The sequence below is a fragment of the Vidua macroura genome, chromosome 1 (genome assembly GCF_024509145.1).
Source record: "Vidua macroura isolate BioBank_ID:100142 chromosome 1, ASM2450914v1, whole genome shotgun sequence".
Taxonomy (NCBI): Eukaryota; Metazoa; Chordata; class Aves; order Passeriformes; family Viduidae; genus Vidua; species Vidua macroura.
Window position 1 is genome coordinate 66,530,429 of NC_071571.1, and position 23,866 is coordinate 66,554,294.

General features: G+C 39.1%; 1 protein-coding gene and 1 long non-coding RNA gene across 7 annotated transcripts in view; one reads left to right on the plus strand and one right to left on the minus strand.

Moving 5' to 3' along the window:
* The window catches only part of HIVEP1 (HIVEP zinc finger 1), a 126,677-nt gene that overhangs the window by 98,187 nt on the left and 4,624 nt on the right, over positions 1 to 23,866 (minus strand). The window lies entirely within an intron of this gene.
* Positions 1,822 to 23,713, plus strand: LOC128804866 (uncharacterized). The gene is made up of 3 exons (XR_008436266.1): positions 1,822 to 1,943; positions 21,638 to 21,834; positions 23,410 to 23,713. It is a non-coding gene; the product is annotated as an uncharacterized LOC128804866 (long non-coding RNA).

The following is a 23,866-nucleotide window of genomic DNA, read 5'->3' on the forward strand; positions in this document are numbered from 1 at the left end:
GCTGCTGGCCCTATTTCCTTCAGATGTGAAGGATGATTCCTTCCTTAGGAGCTAAGAAGGATGAAGCTATTACTCATCTAATGACAGTAACTAGTCATTTCTGCCATATAGCATGTCCTGCCCTACCAGAGAAAACATAAATATGTACTGAAGAACCAAGTTCTGCCCCCAGACTTATAGTAACTTAACTCTAGCGGGGAAGAAGTGTGCCCAAGAAAAACTCAAAAGGGGATTTTTTCCTTCATCTTTTCTCATACGTGAAATATAAGCATGTATAGCAATATCCCTGGTTTAGTTGTTCTGGTATTTGTTTTCCATTAAGCGGTATGAAACTTGCTTTAGCAAATATGTTTTGTGGGTTGTCATCCATAGCTTGTTAACCACTATATTCATTTAGGGACTACACATATGCTTTTTCAAATATAGACATAAGGGGAAGTGAAAATCATGCCAGAGAGCATTGGTTAGTTCCCAGGAAAGACAGCATCTAGAATTTGGCAGCCTTTAGACATGAGAAAAGTACAAACACAGTCAGACACAAAAATTTTAAGCCATTTGTGTGGACCATTTTTTTTATCTTGGTGATACCAACTTCTACAATTATTCATAGCTTAAATTGGTCTTATTTCTAAATGCAAAATACATACCATGGTTTCTTCCTGTTATATTGTACTAGAAAATGACATTTGCAAAACACCTTCCCACAATTCTGAGTCCTTCCAGAAACTTATTTTTGCTGGACATTTGACAAAAATACGTTGTAATTTCCTATATTGCTACCAAACCTCTTACAGAAGGACAGTAGGGTTGTTAAACAGAAAATAATGAGTTTTCACTGGCTCACCAATAAAGCAGAGAAGGAAAGTGGTCACATCAAATCACCAGAAGACACTGAGACCTGGTCACTACCACCCAGCAGAACGTGGCATGGTGATCCCCAAGGTCAGGCTAAAATTATTTAAATTACCTTCACACACGAAGCAACAGAGGTCTTGGATCCTCCCAAGACCCACAGTCAGCAAAGCCTTCTGCACTTCATGAAGCCTGGCTCCCTGCTTGGACAGGGATCAGCCTCCCTACATGGCACCTGGCTTGGAGGCAAGCTCAGAAAAAGATCCTGCTCCCCAGCAGTGGTGTCTTTGGGTGGCAGCTACCATCACTGAGCAAGGAATCTGTACCTCACATTCATGTACAGCAAATAACCTCTACAAAACCACTGTGCTAGCAATGAGGCTCGCTAATTGGGAAAAACACACCCATTCCAAGCCATCTGCTTGGCTTACTGCTTTGTTATAGCCAAGATGAAAGAATCTTATCTTAAGCTTACAGCATTTGTCTTTTAAATAAAAATATACTGTTGGTTCTGTTAAATAAGCCAAAACAAAAGAAACAAAACAGAACAAAACCAAACAAAAAAACCCGAACAACCAAATAATACCCTCAAAAAGCCCCCAAATCCCCACCATCAGCAGAAGTATCTGTCTAAATGCAGATAACAAGAGGAAGCTCATGTCAAACATCCCCTGCAAACACTCCCTCCAGAGGGCTGTTCCCCCTGCAGTACTCAATTCCAGCCTGTCCTAGGAGCTGTCTGGCTTCCTTCCTCACCAGCACTTCACTCCCAAAGTGTGGAGTTAGTCAGAAGCAGATCTGTGTTGAAGAACATCACGGGGCTGGGTAGACAGGCACTGGAGTGAGGCTGAAGGCAGAGCCTCCCCTCAACCACAACCATTCTGTGCTGCTGCTCCTCTCACTGTGAGGAAGAGATGGCCATCACTTGGTGGTCATCCATGCACTGCACTCTCTTTTTTTCTCAGGGAATGGCCCTGTGCCCACTTTGGGTTGTTTGTCAGTCCACTTGGTAAGAGATGATGTTTAAAGACAAGTCTTGGTGCTGGAACACAACACTGTTGAAGGCACAGGTTTGGCAGCCATCACCAAAGGTAAATTTGTTCTCTGCTGATGCATCTACTTCTTAACACTTGAGTTCTGGGATGGTTCCACGTATGGTTGAGCCTAAGGTATTTAATACATTGCAATTGCAAAGGATATCTGTAGAAAGAACATATTTTTATCACCATTTAAGAAGAAAAAGCTATTTATATTGACATTATAAGGAGCCCTTTTAAGGTTACAAAAAACCCAAGCAAAACCTTCAATTATGTTCAACATTTTAAATTCAAAATTAGGAGTTTATTCTGCAAGCTGTGATTGCACTGTGAATGGGGAATAAAACCATTCTGTGTGCTTCCTTAAGTTTTAAGAAAGTAATTAAATACTTCACATTTATAATATTTTATTCACCTCAGCTCGTAAAAAATATTTAGACACATAGGGGGCCCATTCAAAATTTTGATCTAGTTTACTTGAAAACTATTTAAAGGAAATATTAACTGATGCATACATTGCTGAATCCTTCTGCCAACAGTTGCTGATTATCCCAGCAGTTTTCCCTTCTACTGCTGTATGAAAGAAACAGCCAACTAATTCATTAACCAGGAGGTGCTGATTGCATACATATTGTTAGCAAAAGCAAAAACTACACTTTTTCCCCTTCTCTCAGTTACAGTAATTTTAGGTGCTTGCAAAACAAGCAGAGAAAACATTTCAGCCTGAAACCCAATACTTAAATAGTACTTGGGCACTGCCTCCTTAGGAACCCAAATAAGACACAGAGAGCATTTGTGCACTCAAATCCTAGCTAAGCACAGCTAGGAGCTATTCTCAATTAATTATTCTTTTTAAAAAATAGGTAAAATTGAACAGACACAGAGCACTTGGTTTTGTTCCAGAACTGGAGCATTCTCTAACTTTACATTTATACATCCTTTAAATTCAATTTAATTTGAAATGCAAAAAAAGAAAAAAAAAAAAAAAAACCAACTTTTTTTTTTCTGCATAGTCCAACTACAGAAGATGTGGTTATACACGTAAGGAATGGATGCTGCCTTCTAATAAAATGATTCAACTGGTTATTTTCAATTTTACAATCCAGTGAATTTTACAAAACCATGAAAAATTACTTAGAATTTTTATCAGCACTTCCTGCCCATATATATATTTATGAATACCAAGATTTGTATACAATAGATGCTTCAATTATTTTCAGTAATTCATCACTGTGATGGCCAGAGCCCCCAAAAATTACTAAGTGTAGAACAGGCTAGTAGCTGAAGACTATTTAGAAGTATCACCCCACAGCCCAAGTCTGTCATTGATTTAATGCATCAGGTTTGGTCCCCAAGTAAAAGTAATAGTTCATGTTAATGTCATACATAATCACAATAAAGTGTTACTGCTCTAGAAGACAAAGTGCTATATGACTCAATGAAGTGCTTCTAGTGCATTATATAAGTGAATTATTATAAGGTAAAACACAGGAATTTTAAGGATGTTCTTCAGCATCAAGACATGTTACGAAATAGGACTTAAAGATATGATAGGATCAGCATCTTGGTTGCCAAATAACTGAAGACAAAACAGGAAAAAAGGAGCTTAAAAAAAATCAACAGAAACATAATCTGAAATTTTCTTTCTTTAACTCTAGGAAAGATTTCCCTTTAGAAAGGGACATTATAAAGGCAAAAGACGCCTGTGCAGAGCTGGATTCTCTGATTTTTGTAGCTATAAAACACCTTGGCAAAAATCATAGAGAAATGTGTTGAATAGAACATATAGCAACAGTCTTTGTGTAATTTGGTTTATGCTTTACATTTTTTGTTTGTGCTAACTCAGTAATCAAGGATTTAAACCACCACCTGGCTGAAACAAAACTAGTTTCTGCCTAAAGTTTCTTCAGCATCTCTAGTCACTTTGCAAGGTCACACTGAGGAGCAGTGATATCAAATGTCAGGAAAAGCAAGACTTTTTGCCAAACAGGCAATGTCCAGTGACTCCCTGGCACAGGGCAGACAAAACAAAGGCAAAGAATTGGTGACTCTGGGAAACGACTGATTTCACTTACTTAGTCCTCCAAAAGAAAACACTGAGACCCATCACTTTAATTGAGAATTTTATGCAGCATCTTACTTCATCAGAAAATATTCGGGATGGCAAGGCAGTATTTTCTCCATTGCCAACTTCTGATGTATTTCAACAGCTCTTTTCCTTCCTTCTATGATAAGCCAAAACATTCTACTTAATAACATTACTTTGCATAATCTTGGGCAGAATACTAACTACAAAAGGCAGGTGGATTTACCTTCAGGAAGCCCAATAGCTAATGGCAGTAATTTTTCAGAGCTCAATGACAAAAATATTATGTGTTTTATAGTTCCTACAGCCCTGCATCACCATTACAACAGAAGGCTGCTAACTCATGCGGTATTTTCAGAAAAAGCTTTCCCTTACCAGTCTGGTCACAAAATCACATGGATTTGCATTAGGTTCACAAAGGGTAAAACTGAGTATTTTTTGTGCAAGAAGGCTGTCTGGAGCAGTAGCTCAATACTGCTTCTAGCACTTGTCATGTGATGGTTGCTGAGGGAATGGGTTGCAATACTTCAATAAGGTACCTTTATTCCCTTCTCAATATCTTGCTCAACAGCTGGATATCCATGCCCAATATTATTCTGTGCAACGTCCTGAATTATACCACAAATGGCTTACGTAACACAGCTAAACCAAACTGCTCTGATGGCAGCGATGAATGGGGACTCTGTTGTTGCAGCCCTTGCCAACTGTGTGCATCACTCTCGGTTCCGCTAACGCCGAGGGGGGACAAAGGCTATATTCTCTCCTTTATGGCAGCACAGCACAGTGATGATGCTGTAAATTAAAGAAAGCACAACATGCTGAGAACAGACTCATTACTACCTTCTTACTCCCAGTTCCAATACATAAGTATAGCATAGAGTTCCTCACATTGTGCTAAAAATAATGGGAAAGGGGAATAAATGTGGGACAGCCTTTGCACAGCTCAAGAACATAGATCCCACTTCCTCCATCTGGATCTAATTTTGTTGGGTGTTTTTTGCACCAACCATCTATCTTCATTCTTACCTTTTCTTCTACATATTTTCGGAGCATATCAGTAATTTAAAAAACAATTTTCTCTGGAACAGGAAAATCTATACTCCTATGAGAATCTCCATCACAGCGTGTTGTAATGTCTTATCTCTCTCCAATATCTTTACTTGAGGCAAATAGAAAAAAATAATTTTGAGGAAACATCTAAGAAAGTTTCTTTCATAACTATATGTAGACATTTCCCACAGAGGTATGTAAATTACATAGTTCTGTTTCCTCCATAACCCCTTGTTTTACCCTGTGTTCCCTGTCCACTTCTCCTTTCCCCTACATATGTATATATATCACCTGGGCTGTCTGGCTGCTAGGTGTGAGCTCAAAATCATCAGGATCATTTAGGTAACCTAAATGGAGACTTCAGAAAGCGCGTATATAATAATAAAGCTGTTCACAGAAAACTCTGGGAATTCAATAGAATATTACAAGCCTGGAAGGATTAAGTATGCATACAGAAAAACCAGACTCAATTCTGATGTCCCAAGAGAAAACACTTCTGTATCGATACTATGCTTGCCTTAGGAACAATGAAATGCCCTTCAGCATCCTTATCATCTCAAAAAAACACCCCAAAAACCAACCAACCAACCCAACAAACAAAAAAAAACAACCCATACACAAGTGTTTTGTTATTTTCAGGAAGTTTTATCAGGATTACACCCAGCACCATTAACAATTACAGTGATCAAAGACTAAAGGATACTTGACCATGCCAAACACAGCCACCAATGCCTCTGGCTAAACAGCCCCACTCATACCCAGCCTAGACAAGTCGTTGGTTAAAAATACAACCCAAAAAAACCTGGAAGTTTTCATAATAGGACATTTCATGGAGATGACTACATTACAATTCCCATAATATTTAGAAATCAGATTCAAAATTGGAGAAATGAAATGAATTAGTGAATGAAATCTTACTGCCAGGAATAAAAAACCAAAAAAATGCCCCAAAAGTTCTCAGGTTAACAGCACCCTGAAACAAATCCCACTCTATACATCTGGGATATATTCTCATGCAAACACAAACACAAATTAAAACAGTCACTAACAGGAAATATGTCTTCCTTTTTCTGTGTTTTCAAAGGAAGCAGAGAATTTGGTGTAAACGTTACCCTTTTCTCAAAGGTGGCTTTCTACACAAGTTAAGGCAAGCAAAAAGTCACTATGTGAAAGCTTCACAACACAGAGGAAACATCCAGCCCATCCCAGTCTATGACAATAATTAAAATACTCTGCCAAAAAATAAAAAAAAAACCTGAAAATAAGCTTAGAAAGAGTTCATTATTAACAGCTTAGACTTTAAATACAGTCTGAAAAATACAGCTACTCATGGGCATATATTGGGCTAAAACAGCTGCTGGTGTAAGTAGTGCCCAATGCTAGTTTTACACCGGATTTTTTGGAGTGGAAATTACAGTCCTGAGCTGACTCTGTGACACAGTGACTGACCTGAGTGCCAAAGGGCAGTGCTGATAGGTCTACAAGGATCTTTGTTCACTTTCAGGGGTGAAACTGTATCAGCTGTGGCAAAAATCAAGACAAAATCTCCACAAGGGCTGCTGAGCTCTCCCACATTGCTTCTAATTACATATTGTACTTTAAACCATTCTTACAGAGATACTGGTGAAACCAATCCAGTGACAGCCTGACTCTAATCAACTTCTTTGCCAAATAAATGAGTAAATATGAGTAAACCTGGAGCAACAAGAAAACGTGTACCTGCTGCATGCAGCCACAACAAACAGGTTCCCTATGCCACTCACCTGCTTCTGCAGGGATTTAATCTGGAGACAGCGTACTTTGACATGAAATTCCACAATCACTGAACCAGGATTTTCCCCAAGGAACATAGAGTATGGCAGGAGCAGGAAAAAGAGAAATCAAGGTGTTTGATATTGCACAAACATGCCTATTTACCAACTGGACATGAGCACTGAGAAACACCCAGACTCCTAAGCTCACTAACTTCCATGAAGAAATTAACATTTCAAATCAGTAACCACTCAAAAATATGCTACGTTTATACATCCCAAAACCAAAGCATTTTAGGTCCCCTTATACAAGATTTTCTAATATTTTAGAAGGCACACTGTCTGCCCTGTAGAGTTCCTCTACTCCCTTTGGGTTTTCCCTTTTGAATTTCCCTTTTACTTACTGAGAATGTCTTGAGGTGAGGTTTTTGGGGGGTTTTCTTTTTAAAATATTTATTTATTGAAACACCCCATTAGAAAAGGGCAGCACTACAACAAAATTACTTCTTTAAATCAAATCACACATTTCAATACCATGTAATTACCTTGATAAGAAGTCTGGCAACTTCTGTTTACATGCCTTAACTTGCTCCTTTGCATTCTGTAAAATATTTTGAAGTGTTTAACTGGAAGTTACAGTATCCTCTCTGATACACAAAAGGAGCCTTCATCCTGCACCCACAGTCATTTTGGGTCATTAATCTGCATGATTCAAGCACATCTGGATTTCTGTTAAGAGCTTATGACCAGTAATAAAAACTATATATAACCTAACTCAGTTTGGACTCCTGCATTCAACTGTCAGCAGGAGCTCTCCCCTTGGTTGTAGCTGTATTGCTCAACATGCAGTGTGCAGGAATTGTTTGTGGAAACATTTGGTATTTTTAGGCCTGGCCTCTCAATGGGAATTCCACACTGAAAATAAAGGTATCATTTATACACTCAAACCCCTTACTGAATCCTCTGTTACAAATTTACAAACGGGGGTGGAGGGTGAATTGCTCAGTTATAAGCTGGAATTTACAAATGTTTTTAAGCACCTGCTGACAATAACTATGAATTACGCTCTTGACATGAGTACATGCTTCTCATTTTCTGCAGAGAAAAAGACTCGGCCCGATACAGGACAGGAGCATGTGTAAAATGAATCAATATTGACTGAAAACCCACAAATCTGCTTTTCTGATTTCTAATTCTTGCCTTAGTTGCTCAAATATGTTCTTTTAATCTAATTTTTAAGGTAAGATACTTCATATATAATTTTTATTGAGAAAAAGGAAAAGAAGAGCAAATAATGTCAACAAATATTTCCATGGGCATTAATCATGAAAAGAAAAGAGATAATCAGGAAGAAGCAAAGATGACTCAGCTGGAATATTGGAATATTTACCCCTGTCTTTCTCTCAACTGCATGCTCCACCATTAGTGTCAGATAAGGACAGTTATGGACAAAGCTTTTCTTTGAAAATATATTTATCCACTTAACTGCAAACTACTTTTTTGGTGACTGTATGGAGGATTTTGACACTGAGCCTGGAAGCATTTCTGTACTTCACCACAGGAGTGCAGTTATTAGGAAGGGAATGAAGCAACCACCATTACTTGGAAGAGAATTTCTGTAGCAATGCCTCAGCTCCAGTTTCTGAAGAAAATGGGTGGGGCGATTGGATTTGCTTCTGGAAAAAGCTCGTGTTTTTTTCCAATGAGCTTTTTACTCAGAAGGTTGCATTGTTATTTTAATGAATATTTAGAATAGCTAGCAAGAGCTCCAAAAGAAGCTAAGCAATGTGTGGATCCAGCAGTTTTACCAAGGGACCAAAGAAGCAGTTTACCAGGAGTGAGACATCCCTTTCTCCATGTGTTGGCAGACTCCTGGATGATTTGCATGCAACAAAAAAATTGACATGACACAAAAAGCAGCAGTCTGGCTTCACGCACCCACGCCACAGCATCATTAGCCCTCTACAACTTCTAAACACTAAGTAAGCAGATCTGCAGTTCTAACGTTGGGATTTACATATGAAGCAGAAGGAACGAACCAGGCTTTTTAAAATTCATTTACCAAACACATTTTTCTCACATGGCCACACATAAAGGATAAGCGCATGTCAGTTTTCACCAATGCAACATCATACCAAGGTCCTCAGCACTCCTGGGCATGCAGTGGTGGAGAATAAGTTTTCCCCGCTCTGGGCAGCCAAAAGTCTATTCCGTCTATCTTCCCATGAGGATCTCATTCCCATGATTCATGTTTTATGGTTCCTAGGCTAGTGCAGTTCCATAGGCATGAAGTCAGCTGCTTCAGGGAGGTTGCATACAGATGAGAATTCCACAGCCTGTACACAACTGGGGCCAGGCTCCACTGAACCTGCTGGTGATTCAAAATCAAGAGTATGTGCCCTAGTCCACTGCACAGGCTCACTCTACACACAGTTCTTCACGTTCAGCAGCATACCTGCCACATTCACTGCAACAGCCCAGCCGAACGGAAGACACAAACACAGTTGCAGGGACACAGAAAAGGACTTGGCCACTACTGAAGGAAATTAATTCTCAGCAGAGCAAGCTATCCAGATGTTAATTACTTCTCAGGATGAATGAAAGTCTAACTGTGTCTTCAGGCACTTTATTTCAGTAATTCATTCACCACAGAGAACTTCCCTCAGATAAAACTCTCATAAAAGGAAAGTGCAGACTGGGCAGCTGGTGATGCTGTTTAGTTGTGTCCCACTGGCAGCATAAGGCAAGGGCTCCTGCACAAACACATCTATATTTCATTAATCTATACCCTGTAGTGGTAGGCACATGAGTGGGTGGCTCTTGTAAAGAGAACCACAAAGCTCAAACATTTTAGGAAAAGATTATCTTGGAAAACGCTGGGTCAGCAGTAACCACTGCTGCCCAGGCCAACCAGGAAAGACCCAGCTTCATTTCCCAGCATGACCCTAACTGACCATTCCAAGGCATGATCCAGCAAGGACTTTGGGCACAATAGCTCCTCAGGCTTTAGTAGAGAGTGGGTGCCTACACACCTTGGTTAAGCTGTCTCTTAATCCTCCTGTGCCTCCGCTTCTTTACTTCGTGGTAGTTGTAACAGCAGTATCTTATTTTCAAAGGTCTGTTGAAAGAAGTCCTGCTAAAATTATGGAAACCCCAATGACAGTTGGTGAAAAATGTGAAAAGCAGAAGGGGAGGGAAAAAAAGGAAAAAATAAGCCAGTAATATCACTTAAAGACTTGCTCACTATGAGAAGAGGGCGATTGTTCCATTTGTTGCTTGCATATGTTTACTTTCTATCCCTTCCCAGTCCTCAAAACCTCTGCCAACTCAACAACAGAAGTCCTTCTGTGTAAACAGAAGTCTTTGCTCTACAAACCCAGGTAGAAGACTAATAAGAAACCTTGCAGAGGATATCAAGCCTAACACAACAGAAATACAGCAGGTGGAGGGGAGAAAAGGTTTGTGTCATCAGAACGCACAGAAAGGATATTGAGTTTGTTTTGGAAGAAGGAAGAGTCAAGTCATCCTGTGTAGGAACTCCCTGTCCAATTCATGAGCACAGTACATTGTCTTTCCTTTCAGGCAGTCACATTAAGAAGAGGAGCCATGGCTTCTCAGAAGTGTCCCACCTTCCTGATGTTATCCCTGTGTGAATATTCCCCTTCAAATTTAAATCACTCTACCTAAAAATTCTTTGGGAACAGCTCAATCCTTGTGTGAGATGTCAGTTTAATGAGGCATAATTTAAAAGGCAAAGGGTAAGAAGCAAACAACATAAAAACAGAGAGTCACGAGAAGGAGGGGAGGAAGGGAGGGAAAGGATTCCGTTTTGCCTCTCTACAGAAATTGTTTTGATACAGTATCCCTGTTGCATGAATTTTCCATATGCCTGTGTCAGATCCACTATTTCAAGCCACAGAGCTGTCAGATGCTCGTTTTTTATGGCATGCTTACGTGGCAGGCCAACCTTTCTGTTGAATCAGTCAGTTTTTCACAAAGTTGGGATTTGCAATCCAGAAAGATGTGCATGCTCCTTTGGCCACAAAGTATCAACTTTGCAGCCGAAGTGATTTGGCAAAGCAAACCACCATCTCTGGTACCTAACAACTGTCATCAGAATCAGTGCTTTTGCATGGAAAAGAACACATTATAAGCAACATAAGAAATCATAACTATTCCCCACACATATATGAAGCCATGGAAATGCATATTTAAATGATCAGATGCTATCATAGATTGGCAATTCTTAAAATAATCAAGAAAAAATGTACAAACTTTTGTACCAGCTCAACTTGCTTTGTCTTTAACAAAATGAGGAACAGGAGACATTTAGTTCACAAACAGAAGTCTTAATACTTAAATTAAAACTTAGTTTTGTAACTTAAGTGACATAAACACTTTTTCCTTTAGTCATATCTGATTAAGAAACTCCATAATCCCACAACTGAAGTGAAAATATCAGTCACATTGATATCACTTTACAAGGCTGAGGGAGGTGGGTGCACATTTTTTACCTTACATCCCCAGCATTTAGCATCTGAAAGATTATCTCCATGCCTCATATTTTGCTAAAATAAAATTGCATATTTAAATACAGCCTAAATGCTAATCAGGATATAAACATTTAAATAACAGAATGCAGATCCGTTAATCAAAACTGATTACCAGCTTGCTTTCCATTTACTGGGGGCTCTTCTGTAAAATACGGCCTTAGTTACTGTTGCCAAAATTGTGTTTTTAAAGCCTCTTGGAGAAAAAGCTGATTACTTACAACATTGGCTCAAGAGACACATTTCAGGACAGTGTTTCCTAGAAATGTGAGACTGCAATTTACTTGCAGGTAACCACTACATAAATGTGCCTCTGTATTAACCCTTTTCAGTTATCTTAACACCAGGCTTTGTCTCCTCTCTCCCTTTTCCTCATAACAGTAGATTTTAAAATATTTCATATTTCTGAATGCCCTTGCAGAACTATGTGGTTAGCCAGAAACTTTCAGCTCTGGAAAATACCAACCACTACATCCTTTTCAGGCCAATATTTCCCACTTGTAAGAAATTAATATTCAAATACTCATCTGTTTCCAAGTATTTTTTAACAGTTTTTATAAATTAATACATCCAACTAAGGAAGGCCAGTGCTGGTGAGCTAAGACTGTCACTGGCCATGGTGTGCAAACTGTGGTTTAGCTGTCAAACTGAAAATCAGAAATCCACAAGCAGCATTTGTAAGATTTTACCACTTGACTGCAGGCAATACTAAGGTCCACAGAAGAATATATTCTAATGGCTTCAATCTATCTTTTACCTTTGAGGCTACAAAGTGATGCAAGAAAGGAGGCTGTGAGGCATGTGGGGCACGTCAGCCTGCTTATCACACACACGTTTCCTTTGACGAAAGAGATCTACTGGAAAATCTCATCAGTGTTTTGCTAAAGCATGGACGTTGAACATTCAAAAGAAAAGCTGCTAGAATGTGAATCTCCTACAAATGGGAAAACTGAGAACTGCTCTGCCCGTCCCCCTCTCCTCCCCCTTCCCCAAAAAAGAACAAAAGTGCTAAAATTGCTGTAAAAGTTGGGAAAATATTCCAATATTAACCATTTCTTTGCACTTTCAAGCAATCCTGTGTTTATACAGATCTATGAGAAATGCAGCCATATGCATACTTTCTCTTTTATCTTGGAGACTGTAGGAACGCTGCCTAAAATAATGGGGTCAGTTTTCAGGTATACTGAAAATCCATTACTTGCCCTTGCTTCCCAAGCACGTTACATACAGGTATCCCATCCTTCAAACCTGGCTTCTCTACAGCCAACTTCTTGTTCTGCTTTTTCAAAGCACTATACAGATGTTATTCCTGAAGAACACATTCTAACAGTGTTTTTTTGTATCTACAACTTTGTTCAAGGAGCAAACTGAAATGTGTGAGATGTTCTCAGTATCAAAGGTTTTTCAGGTTTAGAATCAGGAGGAAAAAACAGGCAGGAGTAAGACAACACTATGAATTTTTCTGTTTCCTAGATGCCCACTAGACTGTTTGTCATACTTGCATTAGCAGGCAGAATTGCAGAAAATAAAAAAAGCACAGAAGAAGAAGAAAAAAAAAAAGCTGTTAAAAAATAAAGTCTTAAAGGAGAATATGCTCTTTATTTTTGAAAAGGCATGACAGAAGTCAGTCATAAGATACTGGGGAAACATTAATAATTAAAATGTGTTTTTTGCCAAGCCCACATCCCACCCGATTGCCTATGAAAATGTCCCACAAGCTCTGGGATGTGCCCCATCTGTGTATGATGCCCCCTCACTCTAGAATAGGATTCTAGCCTAATTAATTAAGTTAAGCTTAATTAAGTCTAAGAGAAAGAAGATTGAACCTTTCAACAGAGAAGCAGACCCACATTTTAGCAGCCAAACTGGCATGCTTTCTTCCACTGCAACAATGGATTTCATGTACATGAACAGGGATGGCAGCCAGGTTCTGTAGCAATTCTGGTACCAGACCTTGCTGAAAGGGCACTAAGGACCAATTGCATTTCTGCAAGTCTGACGAAAGGAAAACCATCTGGTATGAGAACAGCAATTTCTCCTGATATCTCCAAAAGTTACATCACCATTTCAGAATTTTAAGAAAGAAAAGGAAAAAAAGGACGTAAGGAAAACACTATTCTGAACATACTAATCGACGCATTTATCTGGATATAGCACACGTAGGCAGTGTTCTAAAATAAATGTAATATTTTATTGTCACAGAAATGTATGTTGTTTAAAATAAAGAAAAAACCATCAGGGGAAGACAAAATTAAATGTTCCATAAACTGTTAACACAAAAAATGTACTATCACACCTCCTAAGAAATACATGCAATACTTGAGACAAATGCAGCAAATCCTCATTGTAAACTACATAAAGATACATTTAAAAATTACTAAATCATTCCTGCAATAAAGTTTAATATTTTCACAGTTTCTGATCTGCCTTTTGGCCACAAAAGCACTGCCCTTACACTCTTTTACGATTCCAGGCATAGACTACGCCATGTACATATTTTGCTCTGCCTCTTGACAGTGGAGAATTACAGGAACACTTGGGTATTTTAGGTATTCTGCTAAAAAAAAAAAATTATAGAGTACAGTACTTTAAACACTATTAATACATACACCATTGTGTTTTCTCCATGGACCTGTGACAGAAATACTTCTTTCTGTAAGAAATCCTAAAGCAGGGACTAAGGTAAAATCCATACATCTACTGAATATGAGACATGCACTTCACTTCAAAAAACACAGTGGCTAGAGATTCCTTACAGTAATGGAACAGTAAAACTACCACAGCAATTATATTTTAAGTGCCACTTCCATACACTTTTTTTTTGTTTTGCTGGCTCTGTATTCTGTCTGCATTGCAACCTTTAGGGTAAGAATAAGCCTTCAATCTCCCATCTGACTTAACAGAGCTCAGAAGTTAAAAACAATGCCATTTAATATTAACTTACCCTACTTACCAGCCCCAAAAATTAGGCCAAAAATCAGAGGAAATCATGTGGTGTGCTCTGGATATTCCATGACTACCACCGCTGGCAGGGAGTAAGCCACATATTTCATAGGTAACTAGGAACACACACACAGTTGTTTTGTAGCGACACTACACCACGGGCTCCTGCTGAACCGCTGCTTTTTCTCCCTGCATCTCATTCCAAACCTTTCCCAGTTTCAGCTCAGGAGGTTTGTCCTGGGATTTACAAAGGGCACTTGCTGGGAACCTATCTTTTAGGAATTCAGGAGGGAAGAAAGTTTATGGGGTATTTAAAATATGAACATGCATTCTCTACTTTCTGTTGGTAATCAAAGATGTTAAATCCAGTTTACTGAACTGGCCACATGCATACGACAAAGATTAAATTTTCCAGTACAGATGCTTTTTCAACTTTGCTTTAGCAAAATCCTCCTTCTGCTTTTCACAACCTGTGGATCCTTACAAAGACATCTCTTCTTCAGCCTGCCACCAAAGGCCATACAGGAATTGCTAAACCAGCATAGTCTCTGAGCAGCCTCATTCTGAGAGAAGCTTTAAAGGCATTTAAAAAGCTTTTATTTAAAAACAAACAGCACCGCCTCACCTACTGAACTAGAGCTTCTCTACTTCCCCCATAAATGCTGTACTAAAGGCTCCAAAAATCTGCCATGGCATTTTATTTCCCCCCCCTCGTTCCTCTTAATGTAAATATTCTGAGTTATGATACATTTAAACAAGTAGCAGGGAAAACTGCACTTTGCCCAACACATGTGATTTGGAAACTTAAAGTCCAGTTTATTCATCTGTTTTAACATAGCAAGGAAAATCTTACTTTCCCAACTAAGAGCCCCAGTTTCTCTCTCCATAATCTCATAAGCCATTACTGAACTAAAATGCTTAACACAGAAGTCCAACATACCAAAGAATGAAGCAGCTTAGGAACTTCGTACTGGTATAATCAGCTCTCTGAAAATGTGTGGCTATAGGAGGTCTCCTTTTATTTTCTCCAGCATAAATATTTACAGCAGTTTGCAATTTGAAATCAAAATATCTGATTGTAAGAAGAAACTTGGAATACATACCATGAAAGGGAACAATTCCTGTATTAAAAACCAAAACAGAACAACATAACTCAAAACAGTCTTTTGCAAAGTTTCCTGCATACATTAAGGTGGGCTGTGAGTGTTTTGAAGGTAGCAACTGACTGTGGTTAGAAGAAAAGCAGTTCCCATCTTTTCAACAATTCTGCAAAGGGTTAGGTCAAACAGATGCTCCCACCTAACATAGAGGCAACTGTGTTGTTACTGAGCTCCCTGCCCAAGGTCCTGCAGGCCTGTCCACTCAGCTAAGGACTGGGAAATCTTTCCACATATAAGAATCCTCACCTGGAGCAGCAGGCAAGTATTTGGCACACAAGCCCTTTCAAGCATAGTAACACTGGCTTTATTATTTATTCCTCTGGTATCTTTTTTATTACGGAGAATTAATTAGAACAAGGTATTTTAAAATAGTAGCAATATTCTTGGACAGTTTATTGGGCTGGATATAAGACACATCAGTAACACTACCACAACTGTAACCCAGTGGACTGAAAACTTCAAAGTTTGGAAATACTGACAGGAGTCAACAGACAAACTTGTATAGTTCTGAAGCCCTAAAAAGTCAATTGTGAAAACATGAGACCACAAGCCTTTGCCTTTTTCAAAGCAGCCATTTAAGATGTAGTTGACCATAAATCTGCAAGAAGGCTCTCTTAACCAAGGTTCTCTGGAATTTTGCTATTTACATGTCCATTTCAGATGGTTACATATTATTGGTGGCTGTTGGATTTTTCATTTGTTGCTTTGGTTTTTTACACACAAACACACATGCGCACACACACGCACACACCCCCTCCCCCCCATTTAAAGTTACCTTACATACATGCACCAACCCAAATATCAATTCTGAGATGCAAGGGTTTAAAAAAAACCCAGAAAACAAAAAGCCATATTCTTCTAAATGCTCATAAGAAAGCTTGGTTCATAGAAAATGTAATTGTTCTTGGTCTCAAAAGACTGGTATCAGTTTCATCCCAAAGTCAACTGCCTGCTGTAACAGAAATACTTGAAAGAATAACTGCTGAAATCTTACTTTTTGTTTCTCTTTCCTCAACTACCATTTTCTTCATGACCTTCCTAACATGCTGGAGTTCGTGCTTCAGCAAATGTCAAATTCTGTAGCATTTCTTACTCCACGCTCAATTAGCAATAAAGAAGATACAGACGTAAAGGTGATGCGGAATTAAAGACATGCACTGTTTTCACTTCACTGAATTCTGAAAAAAATCTAAACTGGCTTATACATAGTTTTCAAGTCCCACTTCACTGCTACTTTTTTTGTTTCCATAGGAATTCGATTTTTTTGAGATTACCCTTGACCATTCCTTTCCAGCTCAAGACTGATATCTAACTTCAATTATAATGGTTTTCTATTCCATAAAAATACAATTTGTTGTTTCCTCAAATGCAAAGAGCAGAACTAAGCTCTTTCCTCCATTCTTTTATTTTTATCAACATTCTTGCAGGTATTTCTTTGCAATCCTGTTAGCTGGAATACCATTCTTACACCTTCCTCCTTCATGCTATTTTAACTCCCTCTGAAAGCACCTATTTTCACCATGGTCTATATCCAGCAGATTCTCTTTGTATTATCCCAATTCTCTTTTCCCAATATTTAGCATGCATATGCAAAAATCTATACATATTCAGAGCTGTCAGTGCCAGCTACAATCAAGTTCAGTTTTCTGGACCTCCTTATTAATTTGTTAAATCTTAGCTACTGTTTTTTTCATTCTGAAAGAAAGTTTTACGCTAATATTAGAGAGAGTATTTTATTTTATTTTTCATTAAGGCGTCAGCTGAGACCAGTTCAGTTTCCTGCTGGCTTACCAGTACAATAATAAAATTCCTAAAGTCATCCATTAAGAACCTGCATCACTTGTGAAGTTTGGAAATTCGTCAGGAGAAGGAGGGTTCTAGAAGGCAAAGCAAAGAAAGCAGAAACAAGGAACACACCTTTTGTTATCTGCATGAAAATCGAGACCTGCTTTTGGGCAATTAAAGAAGCTCAAAAAAAGCCTGCTGCTCATAGATGGCAAATAGAGGCTTACAACATAGTTTCACCATGAGTTCAAGCAAGAGGCTCAAGGCAACTCCTGCCGCTGCACTGTCTCTCCCTGTCTGCCACTGCCACCAGCTCCAGCAAGGGTGTATAGCATCAGGGAACAACCAACCCAGCCCAAAAAGCCAATCCAAATGATGCTGGCATAACTCACTCTGGGTGCCACTACTTCTTCCATGGTGGGGCCAGCAAATATATAAGTGACAAGCATCTCAGGTGGGCAGGAGGCAGGACCACAACACCACCTCCTCTTCCAGCAGCAGTGGCTTAAACCAGTCTCAAAACCAACTGGGAAATTACATTAAAGGTCTTCCTCGCTAGAGACCTTTCCTGCCAGCGAGTATTCCCTCCTGGCTTCAGGGGCTTTCTCAGCAACAGTGTGAAACTCTGACACAAGATGGGAGAGATTCCTTTCTCCAGAGCCCTGTGCCAGGTCCAGGCAGGGCACACCAGCACATGCTGCCCAGCTCACACAACAGAAACCTGTGCTGCAGCTTGAGGTCCCAAAACATGCACGACTCACAGAAGAACTTTGTGGTTTGATATGGTGGAATGTCTTTAGTTTGGTATTTTAGAAGCTAGGAAGTAAGCTTTAAGAATACCTTCTAAATGCTAAGATTGTGAGGTGAAGCAGCAAGAAGTTGGAGGATGCCAAAAGCAAGAGTGTTTATGCAAATGAAGCCAGTGCGCAAACTGAGCTGTGCTCACTACTTGGCTCTGTTTACTACCAGTTTCTTCATCATCTTTTCCGTTATTTAGCCTCCAAGTGCCCGCTTCACAACACTAACAACTTCATCTTCTGAGTCATTAAAAGCTGATGTGGAACTGGTATCTTCAGTTTATAGCAGAAAACAGAAGCATAGAGAGATTAAGAGACAGAGAGAGATTAAAAGTTGTGCCAAAATTGTTGGCTAATTTTGGATCTTCAGCTTACATCACCTAGACCTTGATATTTTTTTTTTTATGTACCTTGCACTTTTGCAGTATTTTGCACCAAACTGTCACCATAGTGGAACAACTGTTCTTGCATAAACTCAGAACTTGTGCCTGGGTATCTCAAAGCAAAGTGCAGCATTCACCATTAGTGGGTGGCTGCAAAGGTTTGGTGTAACAGAATCTCTCAGTCTCAACACAAGGAACTCAGTAGTAGAGGCAGAAATTCAACACAGCTCAAGGCAACAGTGACCAGTGTTATCCACCCTACTGTTTCTTCCCCTCTTGCAATCCACTCTCAACAGGCTTTTGTCCATCAACTGTGGCTACTGACAAAAGACACCAACCATCCTGATAGTGAATAGGTCTACACTGTGGAAAACACATGATCAAATTTGGGAACACGGCAAGACAGGAGAAATAGGAGTGATTGGAAAAGGTGGCAAATTGCAGCTTTAAACATAGCCTTTCTTACACCATGGAGTATGTGGGACAGTTTATTGCATTTAGACATCATTCACATTACAATAAAATTTAAGGTCTGCAGGCACATTGATATCTAATCTGCAAGATGCTGGACCATACACACCGTAAGACCCAGACTAAAGATCTTACACCTTTTAACCAGTAAAACAAAAAAAGCAAAAAAAGAAACATTATCTTTCCACATCCCAAATGAGAACCTTAAGACACACAGGAAGAGAGAACTTCTGTGGTCAACAAGAAGCTCTCAGTCTGTTCACTGCACTACAGGTGGATCTGCTGGTACTCCAGTTGGTGATAGATCAATAGAGCCATGCATTCTCTCTACCTTCATGAGAGACATCTGGAGCTCAGATTTGGTTTGTAGAAGAAATTATACGAAATTATCTGACATACAGAAAGAAAAACTGATGCCAAATAATGAGATATTTTCTGTAATGAAGTCACCAAGTCAAAACTCTGACTTCTTGTTCCACCTGTGTCCCACTCTTGCTCCAGAAACTTAGGCAAGACACACATGCAACACCTTTACAGATGCCCAGAAGTAATCTACAGAGCACAGAGCACCAGCACTTCTGATGTACTAATACTGCACCAGCAGCCCCTCTGGAACATCCTAAATTAGAGCATCATTTTTGTTTCAGAAACAATACAAAGATCCAAAAGTCACATGTGCTTTTAAACTTCTTTTGACTCAAGCAAGCACAAATTCTAGAAGGAAGCCTTGAGAAAGCTCAATATTTTTATTAAGCCATTTGATGAAAATCATTAATGAAGCACAGCACACAAATCTATTCATAACTTACACAGACTACACAACCAACACTAATAAGGAATATCAATCTGTCAGCTTTCAACATAGACAGACCTATTTCAGCACTGAAAGCACTCTACCATCTTAAAACAACACGAAGAGACTTTGCTAACTCATACTTGAGAAGCAGAAAATGCCTAGCTCTTCTGGACATTTTAAGGCCATTATATACACAGCTTTCTAGCAAACTTAAGCATGCTTTTTAGATTACTGCAAAGCTATCAACCTATTCAGCAAAGTTACTCATATTATACTTGCATTTCCTTATCAAATGTAAAGCGCTAGAAGATTTGGAAGCAGCCGTTGAACATTATGGGCCTGTCTGCCATTGTTTCCAAAGAAAATACTTGATTGAGAAGGAAAAACAGCAACAACTTGTCTTCTGAAAAAATAACAGAAAGCTTATCTAGAAAGAGAGAAAATTCAAAATATTTGTCACAGTTTTGTTTTGGTGAATCACAGCACTGTGCTAAACAGGGTACACATAACAAAACTTTTCATTTTAAACTCTGCAATTGGGTACTTCTAAGTAAACAAAAACATGAGCCGGTTTTCCTTCTATATCCTCACAACCACCTAACAACAAACCAAACCCACTCAGTCCTGCTAAAAGCATGACTCTCTAGAGTAACTGTATTTCTGGGAATACATTAGAGATTCCGTGAAATGTTTTGTTACACGTGTGGATCAATTGGCCATGTAAATACAGGGTGCAGCCACCTGCAAAGGAGTCTTTTTGTTAGTTTTAGTGAGCTAAAACAGTAAAGAAAAATAAGAAAATGAGACCTCTGGGTGTCTGAGCAAGACAGGCATTTTCCTCTTCTGAAAATATTTTCCTTTTTGTTTTCTGAAGGAGGAATGATGATGCTTTTCATTAGCAACACAATACACACCCTTAAAACATCAGGAATACCCGCTTATGAACTCAGCTCCAGTCACAACACTGATGGACAACCCACGCCAGGCTTTTCCCATGCATACCTTTGGCCTCCACCTCTGAAATTACTAAACACTCTCCAGAACTTCCATGCATCCAATCCACATCTTTCTTTGAGACATGGAAAACTGTAATTTCTCTCAAATTTTAGCCACTCAGCCCCACTGCTGGGGACGACAACGACTGTTAAGTTGGTCAGGAGACTCAGCCTGACACTGTGCATGACTCCTCTGACCAAAGCAGCCCACTGGTGATGACAACATGTTTCACCTTAGGGAGGGATTTGCAGTGAGAAGCAGGCAAGGCTGATGTGACAAAACAACCTATCGAAACAAGGGCAGCACAGCACATGCCTTATTGGTACCTTCAGATTCAACATGCTCTTTCAGATGCAAACAGGCATCAAAGCCATGTCACTAATACATTCATGAAAACAAATGGTCAACTAATTAGATTAGTTTTTATTTGCAAAATAATGCTTCTCATACCCCATCTTACTTATATAGGTTTCTTTTCCTGCTGTAAAATTAGGTCAGTATAGCACTATATTGAATCATCGATAAGCAGATAGTGAAATCTTCAGGATAAAAGACAGTGAAATCTTCAGAATATTAGGATCTTCACTGATCCTAACACTTTACGGCCACAGCTTTTCTGCCAAAGGCTGTCAGATTTTTCAGAATATACAAAATGAGCAAAATCAAGCTATGACAGAAAACAAAGAGCCCTAAGGTTTCCTGACAAAATCTTAAATTTAGCTCTCTATATTAAATAATGTTACTTTATTTTCCCCAGACAATAAGGTTGCTTACAGTAAACACAGCCAATATTAAAACCTTCAAAACTTATTCCTACACTGCAGCAAACCTCAAATTAACTAATGAGAGTGTGTGTGGGGGATCTCTATGGTGGTTTTTCTATTGTGCGTTTTCTTGGCAGGAAGGGAGAGAGGGATTGTGTTGGGTTTTTTTTAAGGGAAAATACTGTAGGTTCTTGAACTTGGTTATTTATTCTCCAGGCTGATTTGGACTGCAAGTGCAACCCAAATAACTCATCTAATGCACAACAGCATAGACAGAGTCTCAAGGGTTGTTCAACAGTGATCTCCAAAAAAGTTAAACATTGATGGGCTCTGAGCAAGTCTAGTTAAAGCTGTTGGCAATTTGATTGCTATGGGGCAATGAGAGGAGCTGGCAGCAGGGAAGGAGAAGCCAGGTAAGGCCATGGAGTGTTCTTTGTACATAGTACAAAAGGTGACAATAAGGTTTAGACAACTTAAAAATAGCTTTTAACCTAAAAACCTGTAAAAACACAGGTTACTTAATCATACACCTTTGTCTTTCAAACGTTACAGAACATATTTTTTTGGTTGCCAAGTTTGCCGAGTTTCACCTTCGACCATATACATTTATGATTTTTGCACACTTAGTTGTCATCAATACCAATTACCGTGGATTAAACCACATGCTAAACCACCTTTTTTTAAAAAATTTTAATGGTTAATTAATAGTACCAATTTAAGATGTGTCTGACATTGCATACGCAAAAATTAGCTGTCAGAAAACAGACCTGTGAAACCTTTTAGTTTCCCTAAGTTCCAGCACAAACTGAGGGTTCAAGCAAGTATTTTCTGCAATGCTCTCGGGGACTGATAAGGAGACTAAAGAAAGTGAAATCCAGTTTTCTTCATTATCTAGACTAGAAATGGAAATAGTGTATAACTAATGAGAAGTAAATTGATTTTTCAAATCACTTCACCTCTAACAACCCACAACAGTAGCAATATCTGCTCACAAGGTGTTGAAGTTTACAGCAACCTGTGTAGTTTTGACAATCATTGAGCTGTTCCAACGTAATTTCTAACTATGGGCTTGCTGTATACACTGCTATTTCCCTTCCCAACATTTAACCCATCTAAATTCATTCAAGAACTCCATTAGTTGTAAAAAAATAGGAACTGATGAAAACTGCTGTAATGGGGTTGATAAAAGCTAAATGACTGGAGATACTATGCAAGGAAAAAAAGGCAACTAATTTCTTACACAATTAAAGAGTTTAATTAGATTATTTATTTAAGTGAACAGAGAGCTTTACAATAGATTTAATTCCTATTAAGTTTCAAGCAATACAAGAGTAGATATCAGTCAGAGTACTAAAATTAGATCACTCTCATATTTAATCAGAAAACATAAGCTCAGTTATGTCAGCAACTTGGTAAGCAGCAATATTGAAAACTCAGCTCTGATTTATTACTTCACATCCAGTAAGAAGGAAAAATGTAAAATTCCTGATCTGTTAGAGAAGTTTATCCATCATACCAAAATGCTACTCAGCACTTTCTGAATAAAGACACTGCAAAAACGTCTTCTCCAGCAGAGACTGTTAGTGGTAGCAATGACAATATTCTGCAAACATGAGGTCTCAGATGCAGCTGTATGCACAAGCCCTTGAGAGACTCTCGGCTGTAAACCAACTGAGACACATGAGAATGTTTGCTGTGTTTTGACATAAAAGAGTTAAAACCGGAATCAAATGCTGTTCCTGCCGCTAAAGCTTTATGTTGATGTTTGTGGTTTTGTAATGGCTTTTTTCCTCTGAAGGGATGCTTCCATACTGCAACTGTAAAATTAACCTGAAAAAAGCTGATGACAGCTACATGTAAGGGTGCAGGTGGAAGCATGTTCTTCCAAAAGCTCGGTAAAAAGGGTGGGGATGGAAGCATGTTCTCCCTCAACATGGATGTCTGCTCTTCAACTGACCTGCATTTTTCCTCTAATTTAATTCCTCCAGGGCCACTTCTACCAAGGATCAGATTCCTCATGTTCACACGGGCTTGGTAAAGTGCACTGGGATTTTGTTCAAGGAAATGCCAGGACATGTAAGCTTGCCAGTTTGCAGAGCAGCTTTCTCACCTGCTTGGCCCTTACAGCCAAGCTACCATGTGGCTGTGTAAAGGCAGGAGAGCAAGGAGACCAAGGTCAAACCTAGCAATGCTCAAGGTAGCATGGGTGACAGGTGATAGATAAAGTGAGAAGCCATGCATGGGAGGAGGTTCTGATCCCCTCAAAAGCAAGCCAAACTGACAACTATTAAAGAAAAACAACTACCGGCTGCCAGACTGTCAAGTTCTGCCATGTCACACCCATTTCCCACCTCCCCCTGTATTTCAACTGTAAATTCTCTGATAAGGAAACTGCTTCTTCCTTTGCATTTTCAAAGTTCATGCTGGCTATTGCTGTAAGCTGGA